At 37.8% G+C, this 18,075-nt stretch overlaps 1 pseudogene; it reads right to left on the reverse strand.

The window, feature by feature from the left end:
* Window positions 1-397: 397 nt before the first annotated feature.
* Window positions 398-18,075, reverse strand: part of LOC101441269 (cytoskeleton-associated protein 2-like) — a 60,823-nt pseudogene continuing 43,145 nt past the window's right edge.

The following is an 18,075-nucleotide window of genomic DNA, read 5'->3' on the forward strand; positions in this document are numbered from 1 at the left end:
ACCCTAAACAAACAAACAAACAAACAAAAAGAAAAACAGTGATGGAGGGAAATGGTACTTGGAGGCTGCTGGAGGACAAAAAGTCTCCACAATAGCTTCATTTATATGTTCATTAGGAAAGAAAAGGCCAAAAACAGAACAAAGGGAGGAAAGCCCAGACCATACTTATAGCCGCTCCTTCCTGTATCCAGACCTTCCCCCACTTATTAAATATTATATATTCTATCCCTAACACCATTCTATAAACTACATCAAATGAAGCTATGAAAATGAAAATTTAAACTAAGAAAGGAACTCAGACAAGAAAAATACTGAGATTTGTATAGCCATGGAACAAATCTAAGAGGTCAAATCTCAGTATTTTTCTTGTCTCTTCAGTATTAGAATACCTACAATGTCATATTTCTTCAATTGGCTGAGCCCCTGCCTAAATGGCTTTTTCAAACATTGCAATAATATTTTCAATAGGACTTGTGATTGATTGGTTCAAGACATACAAGGCATATCCAATATTTAACAAGTTTTTTAGCATCTGGAATATTTTTAATCAGGTCATTCAGTGTGGCCAGTATTTCTTCTCTTAGGCTTTGCTCGTCAGTCATGTTCAGGCATTCAGAAAATGTCTTTTTTACTTTTTCAATAGATACTCTTTTTTTTTTTTTTTAAAGGAGGTACCAGGGATTGAATCCAGGACCTCATCATACATAGGAAGCAGGTGCTCAAAGACTGAACTACATCTACTCCCCAGGAAATAGTCTTTATTCATCTTCTTCTGCCATGGTAGTCCAGAAGGACTCAGACGGTTTTTCATTTTTCCTTCATACTCAGGCTTGAAAGTACAGAGCTAGGAGGCATTTTCAGCATTCTTTCTTTGCCAGCTTTCTACTCAATCAGACAGATTTTCTCTCTTCTTCAGTTCCTTTGGGCTGAGCTGATCTGTCAAGGGTTGTTTTTGGTAGTGTATGTCTTCACTGGCTAATGGTCTTTTACTTTTCTATCAGTTTAGTATTAGAAGATGAAGCAGGCCTGGTTATAATTTCAGAAGCTATGCTCCTTGATAATGTCTCGTTTCCTTTTGCATCCTGAGAAGAGCTGATTTTGAAACTAGATAAACCTGCTTTTTTGTTTCTGTTTTTAGATAAACCAGTTTTTAATTGTAGTCATCCTTTTCCAGTAAGCCTGTTCTGGATTGTAACACTGGCAGAAGTTCTGCTGATGCCCTGTTTAACCTTGTCCTGCATAGTACTGGGCTAACTTCAAAGAGGAGGTCAAATAAGTTGTTTGTCCTGAGGTGCTGTGCTCACAGCCTTCCAATTCTAGGCTTCCGAAAGCCTTGAATCATAGACTGAGCCCTTTCACCCAGCCACAGATACGGGCTGCTGGGCACAGCCAGAAGGCTTAGGTGCGCCCTGTTTCTGTGTTTTAATGTCTGACTCACGGTTGAAAAAAATTTCAATTGAAGCTACAAGCTCTCTATTTGTGTCTGTTTGATGTGTTTTTTCCTACCTTCAGGTGGTACTACCATATTAACAAATAAAAATCCTTAAAAGAGCTCTATTCAAATTGCTTAAAGATAGAATGTTTATATAAATTAATACTCCTAAAGTTCCAGAAATTAAGGAAACCAAATTTCTAATACTTCCAATCTAAGAAGAAATGGATGTGGCTTAAGTGATAGAGCTTCTACCATATGGGAGGACCTGGGTTCAGATTCCTCGGGCCTCCTGGTAAAAAAGGAAAAAAGAAAGCATACCCATGTGGTAAGCCAGTGCCTGGGTGGTGAGCCAAGTGCCTGCACAAGGGCCCACACAGTGAGCCGAGCGCCCATGCAGCGAGCCAAGTGACCACACAGAGAGCCAGTGCCCACACAAGTGAGTCACGCAGCAAGATGATGATGCAACAAAAAAGAGACAAAGGGGAGAGTCAAGGTGAAGCACAGCAGAGACCAGGAACTGAGGTGGTACAGATGACAGGGAACCTCTCTCCACATCAGAGGTCCCCAGGATCAAATCCCAGTGAATTCTAGAGGGAAAAAAATGAGAAGAGAAGACAAAAAGAGAAATAGATATAGAAAATGACACAATGAATGGACACAGAGAGCAAAAACAGCAGGGCAGGGGGGAAACGGGGAGGGTGAGGGGAAGGGGGAGGGAGAGGAAATAAATAAATATTTTTTTTAAAGAATATGTATAAAAGTAAATCAGCCCACATTATCACTTTTCAACACCTTCCTCCCTACCTGGGGCCTCTGATCTGTTATTTTCTACCATTTCTCTTCCTTCCCTACCTGAATAAATTATTGGCCTAACTAATAGAAGAAAAAAAGTAAATCCAAACATTTTAAAAATTCAAGTGCACGTAATTCATAAATTTGATAAACTTTTGGCAAACAGGACTGGGTTAATATTGTTAGTTAAAAAAAAAACAGCTATGTCTTCTGAGTTCTCAGTGTTAAGGACAAAACAAGCATCCAATTTTATTCTACATGGCTATGTTCTCCAAAATTTATACTGGTTTACTGACCACATATACTAGCATTATATCAACTAGATATTTAAAATGAAAAATATAAATTCATGTTTAACCAAAATTGAGTTATTATTCTGACAAACCTCATTTCAAGAGCTATTGTGTGTTTTTTTTTAAAGAGTTACAGTGTTGTTGTTTTTTTAAAGAGTTACTGTGCTTTATAGGATGTTAGCTTGAAGACAGTTTCCAAGATCTTTATGGGAACTTATATAGATGGAGGTATGCAAGATGTATTTTTGTAATGGAAAAAGAGTAGTTTTGTCCAAAGTAATTTAACTAGGTATTGCAGAATGAGAAAGAGGAAAGTGTAGGACAAAATCTAAATGGATATAGAAAGCTGTAGAGGGTTTGTGGAAATGAATTTTATCTGTCACGGTCAATGCTGACTAAGATTTGATAGTCTTACAAGATTTTTTTAAAAGAGCTTCCAATAGCAAACAGTATATTCATGCAAAACTAGAGTTTGGTTTTATCTCTGTTAAAATGATGAAATTTTCTTGATTATTGACCTGCTCTTAATGAGAGGTTATAAAAGATTTTTCTTGACTATCTGAGTCATTGCCTAAAGTAAAAAAATTGTGTCATATCAGAATAATATCTTCATTGTTTTGTTTTTGAGGTTGGGATTGAACCCAGGACCTCATAAGTGGGAAGCCAGTGTTCAACCGCTACGCCACATCAGCTTCCCTGAGTTGTTATCTGTTTGTTTGTTTTTGTTGTTGTTTGTTTGTTTGCTTGGTGTTTGCTCTTGTGTTTAGGACATTGTATGTGGGAAGCAGGCACTCAACTGCTTGAGCCATACCCACTCCCCAGATGGACTTTATACTGCTACTTCCTTACATGGGATATGAATGTGACTGAGTAAAAGTAGGCTTCGTTGCCCAATACACTTCATTAATGACCAATTCCTGAACATCAGGGTGAGAAAAATGTTTGTTGCTAGCACATAGCAAGGAGATCAGATAAATCTGCCTCCCTGAACTGCAGATATTCTGAAGTCATGCTTCTTTATAATGTTTCATTTCTTATTCTCTTGCTGTGTCTGTTTGTCTTCCTTATTTCTTCAGAAGGCACCGGGAGCCACACCCAGGACCTCTGATATGGGAGGGAGGTGTCTAATCACTTGAGCCACCTCTGCTCCCTGCTTTGTTGTATCGCTCATTCTGTTTTTCCTCCCCACATCTCAAAATTATGTGTATTGACTACAATAGTTGAATTAATTTATTAGAAGGTTTTAAAGGAGTACAGTTTTTTTCCATCCTTATATTATTTTATTCTCTGTAGGTCTATTGCCCTTCTCTTTTCTTTTTTTTTTTAAGATTTTTTTATTTATTTAATTCCCCCCCTCCCCTGGTTGTCTGTTCTCTGTGTCTGTTTGCTGTATCTTGTTTCTTTGTCCGCTTCTGTTGTTGTCAGCAGCACGGGAAGTGTGGGCGGCGCCATTCCTGGGCAGGCTGCACTTTCTTTCGCACTGGGCGGCTCTCCTTACAGGCGCACTCCTTGCCCGTGGGGCTCCCCTACGCGGGGGACACCCCCGCGTGGCACAGCACTCCTTGCGTGCATCAGCACTGCACATGGGCCAGCTCCACACGGGTCAGGGAGACCCGGGGTTTGAACTGCGGACCCCCCATGTGGTAGACGGACACCCTAACCACTGGGCCAAGTCCGTTTCCGGCCTTTTCTTTATCAGTCATTTTTTGTTTTACGTTTCAGAACTTTTGTCCCTTCTTGAAGGGCCTGGTGCTCAGATTTCATCATTATTTGGTCTCTGCTGGATAATATCTGATCTTCCTCTTTATAAACAAAAAGTATTTTTCTTTCTCATAGATGTTCCTTGAGTTTTTGTCTTTGCTCAGAAAAAGGAGTGGGTGAGACAGTTCAATTTCTTTCTTCTGTTTTCCAATGTGTTGAACAAAGAAGTATCAATATTGTCCCCATGGACCCTTCCACCTCTAGGCTTCTAGAAGGTCTTGGATTGCAGGCCGGGTCCTCTGACTTGGCTGCAGCTGCAGGTCACCAGGTGTATTGTCAGCCATACAGTGCAAACTGATGCAAAGTGCCAAAAATATGTTGGCTTTTATAATGGGTAAATAGTTGGGGTAGAAGCTTACAGTTATAAGTTCCTTAAGAATCCAACTCAAGGTTACTTCCTCACCAAAGTCTGTTGCCATGTGTTGAAGCAAGATGGCGGGTGACATCTGTCTGGTCTCTCCTTCCTTCTTCCTCTTAAGGCTCCATGGACCCAGCTTCTGATATCAGCTGTAGGCATAGGGCTCGTCTCTCTTCCCAGGGCTTTAGTCATCTGAGCCTTCTCCTTTTTGTCACATGGCAGGACTGAAATGACCAAGTTCTCTCTTCCGTATCTTCTTCTGTGTGTCTTCTTGAGTGAATGTCCATTTATGTAGCCCACCAAGGGGGCTGGGACTCAACTCTGAGTCATGCCCTACTGACATGGTCGAATCAAAGTCATAATTTTAACATAATTTAATCAAAGACATCTCAACTGACTAATACAATCAAAGGGGATCACATCCAGAGGAACAGACCAGTTACAAACATAATCTCTCTTTTTGGAATTCAGAAATAATCTCAAACTGCCACACTGGGCCTGACCAGAAGGCTCAGCCACCTGGGGTTCCCACAAGCCCAGACCTCTGAGGAGGCCGTGTTTCCTTGTTTTAATGCCTGACTCATGACTGAAAAATTTTAAATTGAACCTATTAGCTCTCTATTTCTGTCTGTTTGTTTGATATATATTTTCCTATCTTCAGGTGGTACTACCATACTAACAAATAAAAATCCTTAAAAGAGCTCTATTCGGGGGAGTGGGTGGAGCTGAGTGGTTGAGTACCTGTTCTCATGCCTGAGGTTCCAGGTTCAATCCCTAGTACCTCCTAGAAGAAAGGAAGGAAGAAAAGAAGGAAGGAGGGAAGGAGGAAAGAAGTGAAGAAGGGAAGGAGGAAAGAAGTGAAGAAGGGAAGAAAGAAAGATCTATATAGATTGCTTAAAGATAAATAAGTTTTGTTTTTGTTTTTTTAGAAGGTAGTGGTGATGAAACCCAGGACCTCGTACATGGGAAGCAGGCACTTAACCATTGAGCTACATTGGCTCCCCTGAATGAGTTTTTATATATAAGTTACTCCTAAAATCCCAGAAATTAAAGAAACCAAACTTCTAGAACTTCCAATGTAAAAAGAATATGTGTAAAATTAAATCTAAATGTTTTTAAAATTCAAGAGCACATAATCTAGGTAAACCTTTGGCAAACAGAATGGGTAAAATATTATTATGTCTTCTGAGTTCTCAATGTTAAGTACAGTGCAAGCATTCAGTTTTAGTCTACATGGGTATGTTCTTCCTAAACTTATTCAGATTTACTGATCAAATATACTAGCATTATACCAACTAGATGTTAAAAATGAAAAATGTAAATTCATGTTTAACCAAATTGAGTTACTATTCTGACAACCTTCATTTCAACAGTTATTGTGTTTTATAGGCTGTTGGTTTGAAGACAATATCCAAGATCTTTATAGAAACTTATATATGCAGGTATGCAGGATGCTTTTTCGTAATGGAAAAAGAGTAGTTTTGTCCTAAAGTAATTCAACCAGGTATTGCAGAATGAGAAACAGGAAAGTATAAGACAAAATCTAGATGGATATAGAAAACTGTAGAAGGTTTGTAGAAATGAATTTTATTTCTCATGGTCAATGCTGACTAGGATTTGATAGTATCATTTATAAGATTTTTTTAAGCTTTCACACCAACCAATATGGTCACACAAAACTAAAGTTTGGTTTTATCTCTGTTAAAATGAAATTTTCTAGATTATTGGTCTGCACTTAGTGAGAGGTTACAAAAGATTTTTCTTAACTGAGTCATCTGCCTAAAAGACAAAAATTTTATGTCATATCAGAATAATATCCTCAGTGGTATTTGTATTAACTTTATCATCCTTTACTGTTTAAAAGAATATATCTTCTTACTTTTAAAAGAACTAAGTTTTGTTTCCTTTTTTCCCTGTCATGTTATCTCCTATGTTTACTTTTTTTTAGGTACTGGGGGTGGGGATTGAACCTGGGAAGCTGGCGTTCAACCACTGAGCCACATCAGCTTCCCTGAGTTGGACTTTTGGTTGTTTCACTTGTTGTAAGTTTAGGTTTTTTTCCCCAGGAGGTACCAGGAACCAAACCAGAACTCCCATGTAGGAGGTGGGAGCTCAACCGCTTGAGCCACATCTGCTCCCTATATTTACTTTTCAAATCTTTTTTTGATACTTGGTTAGGTAGGTAATCAACTATTGCTTATCAGTGACTGTATCAGTCCACTAGAGGGGTACCGATACAAAGTACCAGAAATCTGTTGGCTTTCATAAAGGGTATTTATTTGGTGGTAAAACTTACAGTCCCAAGGCCATGCAGAGTCTAACTCAAGGTACTATAAGAGGTACTTTCTCACTAAGTCAGCAGCCATGTGTTGAGGCGAGATGGTGGGTGATCTCTCCCAGGTCTCAGCCCTCCCCTCTGGGCTTGCTCTTCCTCTGAGGCTTCACGGGCCCAGCATCTTTCCAATCTCAACTGTAGGCTGGCATAGGGCTTGTTTCTTGGGGCTTCCTCTCTATCCTGGCACAGGGCTCTTTCTTTCCAGGTCCTCTACATCAGTCTCAGCTGTTCTGTTCTCTTCCCAAAATCAGCTACCAACTATCAGGCAAATGTCTTGTCTCTCCTGGGGGCCCCAGGATCAAAAATGTCAGAGCTCTCTCTCTTCCCATGTGTCTTCTTGAGTGAGTGTCCATTTTATATCAGACCCAGCAAGGGGATGGGGACTCAACCTGAGTCACACCCTCTGATGTAGCGGAATCTAGAAGTCTAAGCTTAACAGGTAATCCAATCAAAGACATCTCAGCTGAATCCAATGCAATCAAAGGGTATCACACCTAGAGGAACAGATCAGTTTACAAATGCAATCTTTCTCTTTTGGGGATTCATAAAATAATCTCAAACTGTCACAGTGACCTATGATCTTATTTCAGTCAAGTGTTCATAGCTCCTAGCAACTTTTGCCTTCTCAAAATCAAACCCTAAAGAGTATCATTTTTATTTCAAACTGTCTTGGGATTTTCCAGAGGGCCCCTGGAAAATCAAAAAGGATTTGTTCTTTCACCTTATAAAAAGAGAGGCACAAGAAATGGGTTCATCTGATATATTATGATTTGCATGGGAATTGTCAAAAGGGATTTTCTAACCTTCTGCTGGTAAATTTATAATGGTAAAATATTATTCATATAAATATTTAATTATTATATAAAATTGCTAGAGATTTGATAGTGTCCTCATACTGACCAGCATGATATTAGAAAACAGTGTAGTGTTTTTGGTTATAACTTTTGTTATTCTTTTTTTAAAAAACTTTACATGCCACAAAAACAATTAAATTGTCAGTTAAATTCTATTATGCTGATGCTTCTCTGAAAGTGCCTGCAGTCAGCTACAGGTCAGAGCTTCATCTTCAGCAATTTAAAAAAGAAAAGAAAAAAGTGGGGGTGGGGGAGAAATTTTAAAAGAGAAGCAAAGCAAGTATAAAAAGTATGTTTTACCTGTCAATTAACATAACCCTGGTAAAACTGTAAAGGTGGGACAGGGTCAAATACCTTGATCAACAGGACCTTTGGGCATCTTCAAATGGACTTTATACAGCCCCTTCCTTCTTCTATGGGATGTGAATGTTACCAAGCAAGAGTGGGCTTCATTGCTCAACCCACTTCATTAATGACTAATTCCTGAGACACCAGGGTTTCAAAGAGAGAAAGAGTTTTATTCTTAGCACATAGCAAGGTGGTCAGATGGGCTATTGGCTTAAACTCTGCCTCCCTAAACTGTAGTAATTCTGATAGTTTTATAGTATCTAAAGACAGGCAGTTTATTCTAATGAGTAACTGGGGTGGAGCTTGCTCAGTTTCCTTCATTAAAATTGTAAAATAGGATGGGGGTTATAAAACAGCAGACTCACAAGTTTTTTTTTGCTTTGTTTTGTTTACAATCAGCAGATAAATGTTATATAGTTTTACAATCATCAGAGATAATGGTATCTGGTTTCTAGTTCCTCAAGTTTCAGTAATTTCGGTATTTGCTTTCAGCGAAAGGGATCTATATAATGATTCAATAATGCTAATGATGTTTAATTCTTAACTCTCAGTTGCATGAATATGTCCTTGTTATCATATGTCTGTTTTCTGGATGGATAAAGGCTCGCATTTGTCACAAGTTTACTGCCTTCACTATAGCTAAAAAAGTTATTAGACTTTGTTTTCCCCACCAGGGGAATTCCTGCTATTCTTTCAGCCCATAGAGGCCCCAACTACCAGAACTGTAATCAAGGAACTTTGCAAGGTCTTACCCATCAACCCAAAGCTTCACTGTCCCTACCACCCTCAACTGTCAGGAAATGTAGAAAGAACAAATGGTATCTTAAAACTTAAACTAACTTAAGTTAGCTTATTTGAATCCTTCTCTTTCTACCTTGCCTACGATTCTTCCCTTGGCCTTGATAGCCATGAGATCTAGCTCATCAGGAATACACCAGTTATGAAATCATAATGGGAAGACTCATGAAGCTTATTAATTCTCCTGCTTTACTGGACTTCAGCCTGTTACAATATAAAAATGCTGATTACTCTAAGGGACTAATCTCATATACCCAGTTCTGCCACTCACAGATCTAGGCTGTCTTTCCTGAAATTCTTCAACAGTGGATTCTACATGACATTCAACTTAGAGACTTGACATGCTGGAAGAGGCATCAAAGAAAAACTACTTTAGAATCTAAATGAAAGGATCTTAAGACATCGACCACCACTATGACAGTAAAACTACAGGGAATTGACCTCTGGCTCCACCTGTCACAACTAAAACATGCTCCAAGCTCTTGAGAGTTTATTCCCATTTTTGGGATCTCAAGCTAAAATTGACTCAAGAATTTTACAAGCAGACAATATCCTATATAGGGAGCTTCTGCCCAAGATGTTAAAACGAGTAGATAATACCCAAGATCATGAATCAACACACACCTGAATTTCCTTTCTTATTCCTCATCTTTACTCTCTGTCTAAATGTTCTTATTCATCCTATACCTTCACCATGATTTTCCTTTATCTCCTCTTTACCCCATTTCTGCCCTACATACTCCTACCTTGAACACAATTTCTTTATCTTTCTAGCACATCATATAGCAAACAAATTCAATCAGAGTAACTTCTGTGTCTGTGCCTATCCCCTACTCAATACTAAAACAGGTATTTTTCTAATAACTATCTGTCATAGTTTGGGACTTTTATGGACACCCAATAATCATGTCTTTCGAGCTCACAGGAATGGTCCTGTGAGTGTAAACCTATTGCATGTAGGACTGTTAGATTAGGTTATTTCATCTGGGACATGGCCCAGATGAATCCTCTTACTGGAGTCCTTTATAAACAAGATGAATATGAAGAAAGAGGAGAAAAGCCACAGTTGCCAGAAACTGAAAGCAAAAACAAACAAAACAGGAAGAGAAGGGAGAGACCGGCAGAAGCCACCATGTGCCTTGCCATGTAATAGAGAAGTCCAGGATTGCTGGCAGCCAGTCTTCAGGAAGAAAGCATTGCCTAATGATGCTTTGATTTGAACATTTTCCTGACCTTAAAACTGTAAGCTTATAAACCAATAAGTTCCCATTGTTAAAAGCCAACCTATTTCTGGTATATTGCATTTCAGCAGCCTAGCAAACTAAAACACCATCCACTTTATACTTGTAGATTTGGCCGTGACAGGAAATATCAGATACCTAATCAGATAGATCTCCTTTTTTGGAAAGACTCTGGACTGTGCCATAAGAACCCCCCAAGGCTGGAATTACATGTAACCTCTCCAATTCAAGGAATAGGTGTTTTCACTAGAAACCAGACAGATAAAAATAACCACCCTAAGGGTATAGTAAATGTTTAGTTTTTATATGGCAAGGCTCCTTTTACTTTCATAAGCTAGGAGCACACTGTAGGGGCCAGTCCCCCTTTAGAAATACCATTTTTCTCCAAGCACCCTAAGGTTTTAATAACATAAGAACTTATTCTCCTCAAGGCACAAATTTCTGGTAGGCTGAAAGGTCAAGCAAAGAAAATTGTTGGTTAAATGGGACTAGTATCAGATAAGAAAAAATGATGGTGGTTTTGATTCATCTTTTGTAGTTTACGTCCAATTATCTCTAAATGCCAATATCCCATTCCTTAATGGCAATAGATACCCTTATTAAGTTCTTTATACAATATACTACCCATAAATTGAGTTAGTTCCTATTATATAGCTGTACTAGTCAGTCAAAGGGGTGCTGATACAAAATACTAGAAATCTATTGGCTTTTATAAAGGGTATTTATTTGGGGTACAAGCTTACAGTTACCAAGCTGTGACGCATAAGTCACTTCTCTCACCAAAGTCTATTGCCACGTTTTGGGGCCAGATGGCTGCCGACAAGTGCCAAGAGTTGAGGCTTCTTGGGTTCCTTTCTTCCTGGGGCTCCATTTCTCTCTGAGTTTAGCTGCCGTGCTCTCTCCACTAGGCCAAGATGTAGACTATCAGATAAATTGCTTGGTCTCTCTCCCCAGGGCTTCTGCCATGTCTAAGGCGCTGTCTCTATTCCTCTGTGTTCTTCTCCTGTGTGTTCACTTCCCAGGCTCCAGCTCAAAACTCCCAACTCTGTCTTTTGCCATGTCTTTTATCTGTGAGTCCCACCCACCAAGGGGGAGGGACTCAACACCCTACTGACACTGTCCAATCAAAGTCCTAATCATAATTTAATCAAGTAAAATGAAACCTCAGACAGACCAATATGCAATCATAATCCAGTTTCTATTTTTGGATCTCAAAAACCATATCAAATTGCTACTATAGCTTATGTTCTTTCCCAAATGGTTATTTACGATAAGCTTCCAAAAGGGAAAATTAGAAATATGAGGGCTTATCACCTCTTCCCACACCATAGAAATTTATAAAGAGACTATTACCAGGGTAGGGAGTGTAGCTCCCTACACTTGAGTGGATGCTTCCCATATACAAGGTCCCAGATTTGATCCCCAGTAACTCCTTAAAAAAAAATAGAGACTATTGCCAGACTAAATACAAATCTAAATGGATCATGGAAAAACCCATAAACCAGGTTAAACTCATGGGGTATTTTGTTCTCAGTATTATTCCCCTTGTCTTTGGGGCAGCTATCTCCTGTGTTGGAAGATACACTATAAGATTACAGATGGTATTAGAAAGAGTAGCTTTAGGGTTAGAGAAATCTGTTTTCCACCTAGGGCAGGCCATCACCTCACTCACTGAGGAAGTATTGGCACTTCACAAAATGACTACAAAATTGATTGGCATTAGACTGTATTCTGGCTTTCTAAGGAGGTGTGTACACTAGTGGGGACCTAGTGCTCAGTATTTGTAAATGAAAGCCAAGAAGATGTTTACCAAGAAGGTGGTGGCAGCAGAAGCCCATGCTAAAGAAACAGCCAAGTCAGCTTAAACACCTCCAAAATCTGATCGATACGATTATCTATGGTTAGCTTCTAGGGTCATGGGAACCTTGGCTCAGAGATACCTTAATAGGGGAAGTTGTCATCCTCTTAAACATAGTATCTCTCAGTTGTGGTCAGATTTCTCTATATAACTGAGATTCTGTATATAACTGATGATACAAAACTAGCATGAATAGGATGACAAAACTCTCCAACTTCAACTAACTTGTGAAATTGGAGATGAAACATGAAAATATTTTTAGTGGTAAGTGAGAGAATAACATCTTTGGTCAAACCCTTGTAATCATGGAATGACCAAAAGGGGGAAAATTGATAAAATCATTTGGGGACTACTCAGAGACAAATAAATCATACCCTCTTGAGTTTCCTCTTTATGTTCTAAAACTTGAAATCCCCACCAAGGCAATTAATCCAGATAGCCAATCAAGCCCCTAGTCCATTACCTTTGATCTAATTCAAAATAAAATGCACCTGCATAAACCCACCCCTACAAAATGAACAAACCCTCCTTCCATCAATAGGACTCAGGCTAACTTCCTTTTTTTCCATTCAAAAAATTTACTGAGGTATATCATTCATACATGAACATATATAAACAATATATATATAACAAAAGTTGTGATTTTACAAAAAAAAAAAAAGCCCAACATGCATAACATCATACAGGACTTCCATATATCACTCTACCACTAAAACCTTGCATTGTCATGAAACAGTTGTAACACATTATGAAAGAGCATCATCAAAGTATTAACACTAATTATAGACCATATCTTAATTTTGTGTATTTTCCCCCAACCCACTCTATTATTACTTTTGCTCAAAAATCATGAAATTTGTCTGAAATGTACAATCAATGGCATTTGGTATCATTTAGAGTTGTGCATTCATCACTTCAACAACAATGGAGCATTTTCATCACTCAAAAAAAAAAAGAAAAATGACAGCAAAAAAATAAACATTATCATATTCATATGGTAGGAATCATATATATCATAGGAATTACAAATCCTATGATGTGCTTTCATCATTTCTATTTATTTCCAAACATTTCCAAACATCTTCTTACCAATTCTGCACAGATTAAACTGCAGCTCTTCATTCTCTAACCACATACTATTCTTTGGTGACAAATTCTAGCTATTCATTCCAGGAGTTTGTCATTATATTTAGTTCATAATAACAAAATCATAAAATATTTGTCCTTTTGTACCTGCCTTGCTTCACTCAACATAACATCCTCCAGGCCTATCGATGTTGTCATATGCTTCACGACTTCCTTCTCCTTACAGCTGAATAATATTCTATTGTGTGTATATACCACAGTTTGTTTATCCATTTGTCAGTTGATGGATACCTGGGTTTTTTCCATCTTTTGGCAATTGTGAATAATACCACCATGAACATCAGTGTGCATATGTCTGTTCATGTATTGGCTCTCAGATCTTCTGGGTATTATACTTCGTAGATAAATTGTCGGGCCACATGACAAATCGATATCTAACTAACTTCCTTAGGAACTGCCAAACAGATTTCCACAGTGGCTGTACCATTCTACATTCCCACCAACAGTGAATAAGCATTCCTATCTCTTTACATCCTCTCCAACAATTGTAGTTTTCTGTTTTATTTGAACATTGTAGAAGAATTGAAATGATATCTCATTGTTTCTGTGATTTGCATTTCCCTAGTAGCCAGTGATGTTGAGCATTTTTTCATGTGTTTTTTTCACCATTTTTGTTTCTTCTTTAGAAAAATGTCTGTTCAGGTCTTTAGCCCATTTTTTATTGGGTCATTTGTCTATTTATTGTTGAGTAGTAGAATCTCTTTATATATCATGGATATTAGACCCTTGTAAGATGTGTGATTTCCAAATATTTTCTCCCATTGAGTAGGCTACCATTTTCCTCTCTTCACAAAGTGCTTTGAGGTGCAGAAGTGTTTATCTATTTTTTATGTTTTTTCCTTTCTTGCTCCTGCTTTGAGTATAAGGTTTAAGAGCCCTCCACCTACTACAAGTTCTTGTAAATATTTCCCTACATTATTTTCTAGGAGTTTTATGGTCCTAACTTGTTCAAAAATTATTTTATCTTTAAAGAACCTTTAGATTACATAAATGTTACATAAAAAATATAAGGTATTGCAATATGCCCCACTCCCTCCCCCTCCCACACTTTCCCACATCAACAGCATCCCTCATTAGTGTGATGCAATTGTTACAATTGATAAACACATATTGAATTGACTTTTATGTTTAGGTCTTTGATCTATTTTGAATTGGTTCTTGTATGTGGAGTGAGATATGGGTCCTCTTTCATTCTTTCGGTTATGGATCTCCAGTTGTCCCAGTACCATTTGTTAATGAGACCATTCTGTCCCAGAAAAGTGGGTGTGGTAGACTTATCAAAAATCAGTTGACCATAGAGATGAGCATCTACTTCTGAACTCTCAGTTCAATTCCTTTCAATCAGGTGTCTATCTTTATGCCAATACCTTGCTGTTTTGACCACAGAAGCTTTAGTTCAAGGTCAGGAAACATGAGTGCTCTAACTTTGCTCTTCTTTTTTTAGGATGTCTTTAGCTATTTGGGACCCCTTTCCCTTCCAAATAAATTTGGTAATTGACTTTTCTATTTCTGTAAAGTAGGCTGTTGGAATTTTGATTGGGATTGCATTGAATCTATAAATCAGTTCAGATAGATTTGATCTTCACAATGTTTATTCTTTAATACATGAATACAGAATGTCCTTCCATTTGTTTACGTCTTCTTTGATTTCTTTTAGCAATGTTTTATAGTTTTCTGAATACACATCCTTTACACTCCTGGTTAAATTGGTTCCTAGGTACTTGAGTCTTTTTGTTGCTATTGTAAATTGAATTTTTTTCTCGATTTCCCCCTCAGCTTGCTTATTACCAGTGCATCAGAAATGCTACTGACTTTTGCATGTTGATCTTACATCTTGTTATTTTGCTGAGCTCATTTATTAGCTCAAGTAGCTTTGTTGTAGATATGTCAGGATTTTCTAAATATAGGTTCATGTCATCTACAAATAGTGGGAGTTTTACTTCCTCTTTTCCAATTTTGATGCCATCTATTTCCTTTTCTTGCCTAATTGCTCAAGCTAGAATTCTAGCACAATGTTGAATAAGAGTGGTGACCATGGGCATCCTTGCTTGTTTCTGATCTCAGAGGGAAGGCTTTCAATTTCTCATTGAGTGTGATGTTGGCTGTAGGATATTCATATATGCCCATGATTATGTTGAGGAAATTTCCCTCTATATCTATCTTTTGAAGTGTTATTATCAAGAAAAGATGTTGAATTTTGTCAAATGCCTTTTATGTACTGATTTAGATAATAATGTGGGTTTTTTTCCTTCAATTTGTTAATATTGTGTATTACATTGATTTTCTTATGTTGAATCAGACTTGCATACCAGGAATAAACCATACTTGGTCATGATGTATAGGTCTTTTGATATGTTGGATTCAGCTTGCAAGTATTTTGTTGAGAATTTTTGCTTCTATGTTCATTAGAGAAATTGGTCCATAATTTTCTTTTTTTGTAGTGTCTTTATCTGGCTTTGGTATTGGGTAATGTTGGCCTTATAAAATGTGTTGAGTAATTTTCACTCCTATTTAATGTTTTGGGCTGGTGTTAATTCTTTTTGAAATGCTTGTTAGAATGCACATGTGAAAACATCTGGTTCTGGGCTTTTCTTTTTTGGGAGATTTTTGATGACAGATTCTTTAAATGTGATTGATTTGATAAGTTCCTGTATTTTTTGTAATGTCAATATAGGTTGCTTGTGCATTTCTAGGAGTTTGTCAATTTTTTTCTAGGTTGTGTAGTTTGTTAGCATATGGTTTCTCATAATATCCTCTTATGATCCTTTTTATTTCTGTGGGGTCAATTGTAACATCCTCCCCTTTCATTTCTTTTTTTTTTTCCATGATTTATTTATTTTTATTTATTTATTTCTCTCCCCTCCCCCCACCCCAGTTGTCTGTTCTCTGTGTCTATTTGCTGCGTGTTCTTTGTCCGCTTCTGTTGTCAGCAGCACGGGAATCTGTGTTTCTTTTTTTGTTGCGTCATCTTGTTATGTCAGCTCTCTGTGTGTGTGCCGCCATTCCTGGGCAGGCTGAACTTTCTTTTGCGCTGGGCAACTCTCCTTACGGGGTGCACTCCTTGCGCATGGGGCTCCCCTACGTGGGGGACACCCCTGCGTGGCAGGGCACTCTTTGTGTGCATCAACACTGCGCATGGGCCAGCTCCACACGGGTCAAGGGGGCCCGGGGTTTGAACCACAGACCTCCCATGTGGTAGACAGATGCACTAACCACTGGGCCAAGTCCACTCCCCCGCCCCCCCCTTTCATTTCTGATTTTATTTGCTTCTTTTTTTCTTTGTCATTCTAGAAAAAGTTTGTCAATTTTATTGGTCTTCTTAAAGTACCAGCTTTTAGTTTTGTTCATATTCTCTATTTTTGTCATTGTTGTTTTTGTCAGTTTCATTTTTCCTTTCTAATCTTTATTATTTCTTTCTGCTTGATTTGGGATTGGTTTGCTGTTCTTTTTCTAATTTCTCAGGGGTTCAGTTAGGTCTTTGAATTTAGCTCTTTCTTCTTTTTTAATAAAGGCATTTAGGGCTATAAATTTCCCTCTCAGCACTGCCTTCACCCTATCCCATAAATTTTGATAAGTTGTATTATGTTTTCATTTTTCTTGAAATAGCTACCAATTCCTCTTGCAATTTCTTCTTTGATCCACTGATTGTTTAGGAGTGTATTGTTTAGCATCCATAAATTTGTAAATGCCTGCCTATTATTGATTTCAAGATTCATTCCATTATAATCAGAGAAGGTACTTCGTATAGTTTCAGTCTTCTCAAATTTATTGGAACCAGTTTTATAGCTCTACATGTGCTCTATCCTGGAGGAAGATCTATGAGCACTTGAGAAGAATGTAAAACCTGCTGATTTGGAGTGCAGTGCTCTGTATATGTATGTCAAATTCAGCTTGTTTAGCATATTGTTCAAGTTCTCTGTTTCATTGTTGATCATCTGTTGAATTGTTCTATCAATTGATGTGAGCGGTGTGTTGAAACCTCCAAATATTATTGTAGAGATGCCTATTTCTTCTTTCAGTTTTGCCAGAGTTTGCTTCATTTATATGGGGGCACCCTGGTTAGGTGCATAGAATTTATGACTGTTACTTCTTCCTGGTAGGTTGTCCCTTTCATTAATATATAATAGCCATCTGCATTTCTTATCACTTTTTTTTTTTTTTTTTTTTTTGCATTTAAAGTCTGTTTTGTCTGACACTCATATAGCTAGGCTTGCCCTCTTTTGGTTACTGTTTGTGTTTAACATCTTTTTCTAATCATTCACTTTCATTCAATTTGCCTCCTTAGGTCTAAGGGCAAGTTTTCTACAGACAGCATATGGATGGCTTATGTTTTCTTACATATTTTGTCAGCCTATGTCTTTTGACTGGGGAATTTAATCCAATAACATTCAGTGCTATTACTGTAAAGGCATTATTTCAACAATATTATTCTTTGAATTTCATGTCAAATCTTATTTTTGGCTGCCTTTTTACTCTTCTGTTTACCTTTTCTGATAGTCTTCACTTCTACACTGTCCTCCAGTGTCTTCTCTCTCCTCTTTTCTTTTCAGGCTGGTGAACTCCCTTTAGTATTTCCTAAAGAGCTGAATTCTTGTTTATGAACTCCCTTAGTTTTTGTTTGTGAATATTTTAAACCCACCATTGTATTTAAAGGGCAGTTTTGCTAGGTAAAGAATTCTTGGCTGGCAGTTTTTCTCTTTCAGTACCTTAATTATATCATACCACTACCTTCTCACCACTATGGTTTCTGAAGAGAAATCCACACTGTTATTGGACATCCCTTGTATGTGATGTTTTGCTTTTCCCTTGCTGCCTTCATAATTTTCTCTTTATCTTTGATATTTGGCATTCTGAAT

Source organism: Dasypus novemcinctus, chromosome 8 (assembly GCF_030445035.2).
Source record: "Dasypus novemcinctus isolate mDasNov1 chromosome 8, mDasNov1.1.hap2, whole genome shotgun sequence".
Classification (NCBI taxonomy): domain Eukaryota; kingdom Metazoa; phylum Chordata; class Mammalia; order Cingulata; family Dasypodidae; genus Dasypus; species Dasypus novemcinctus.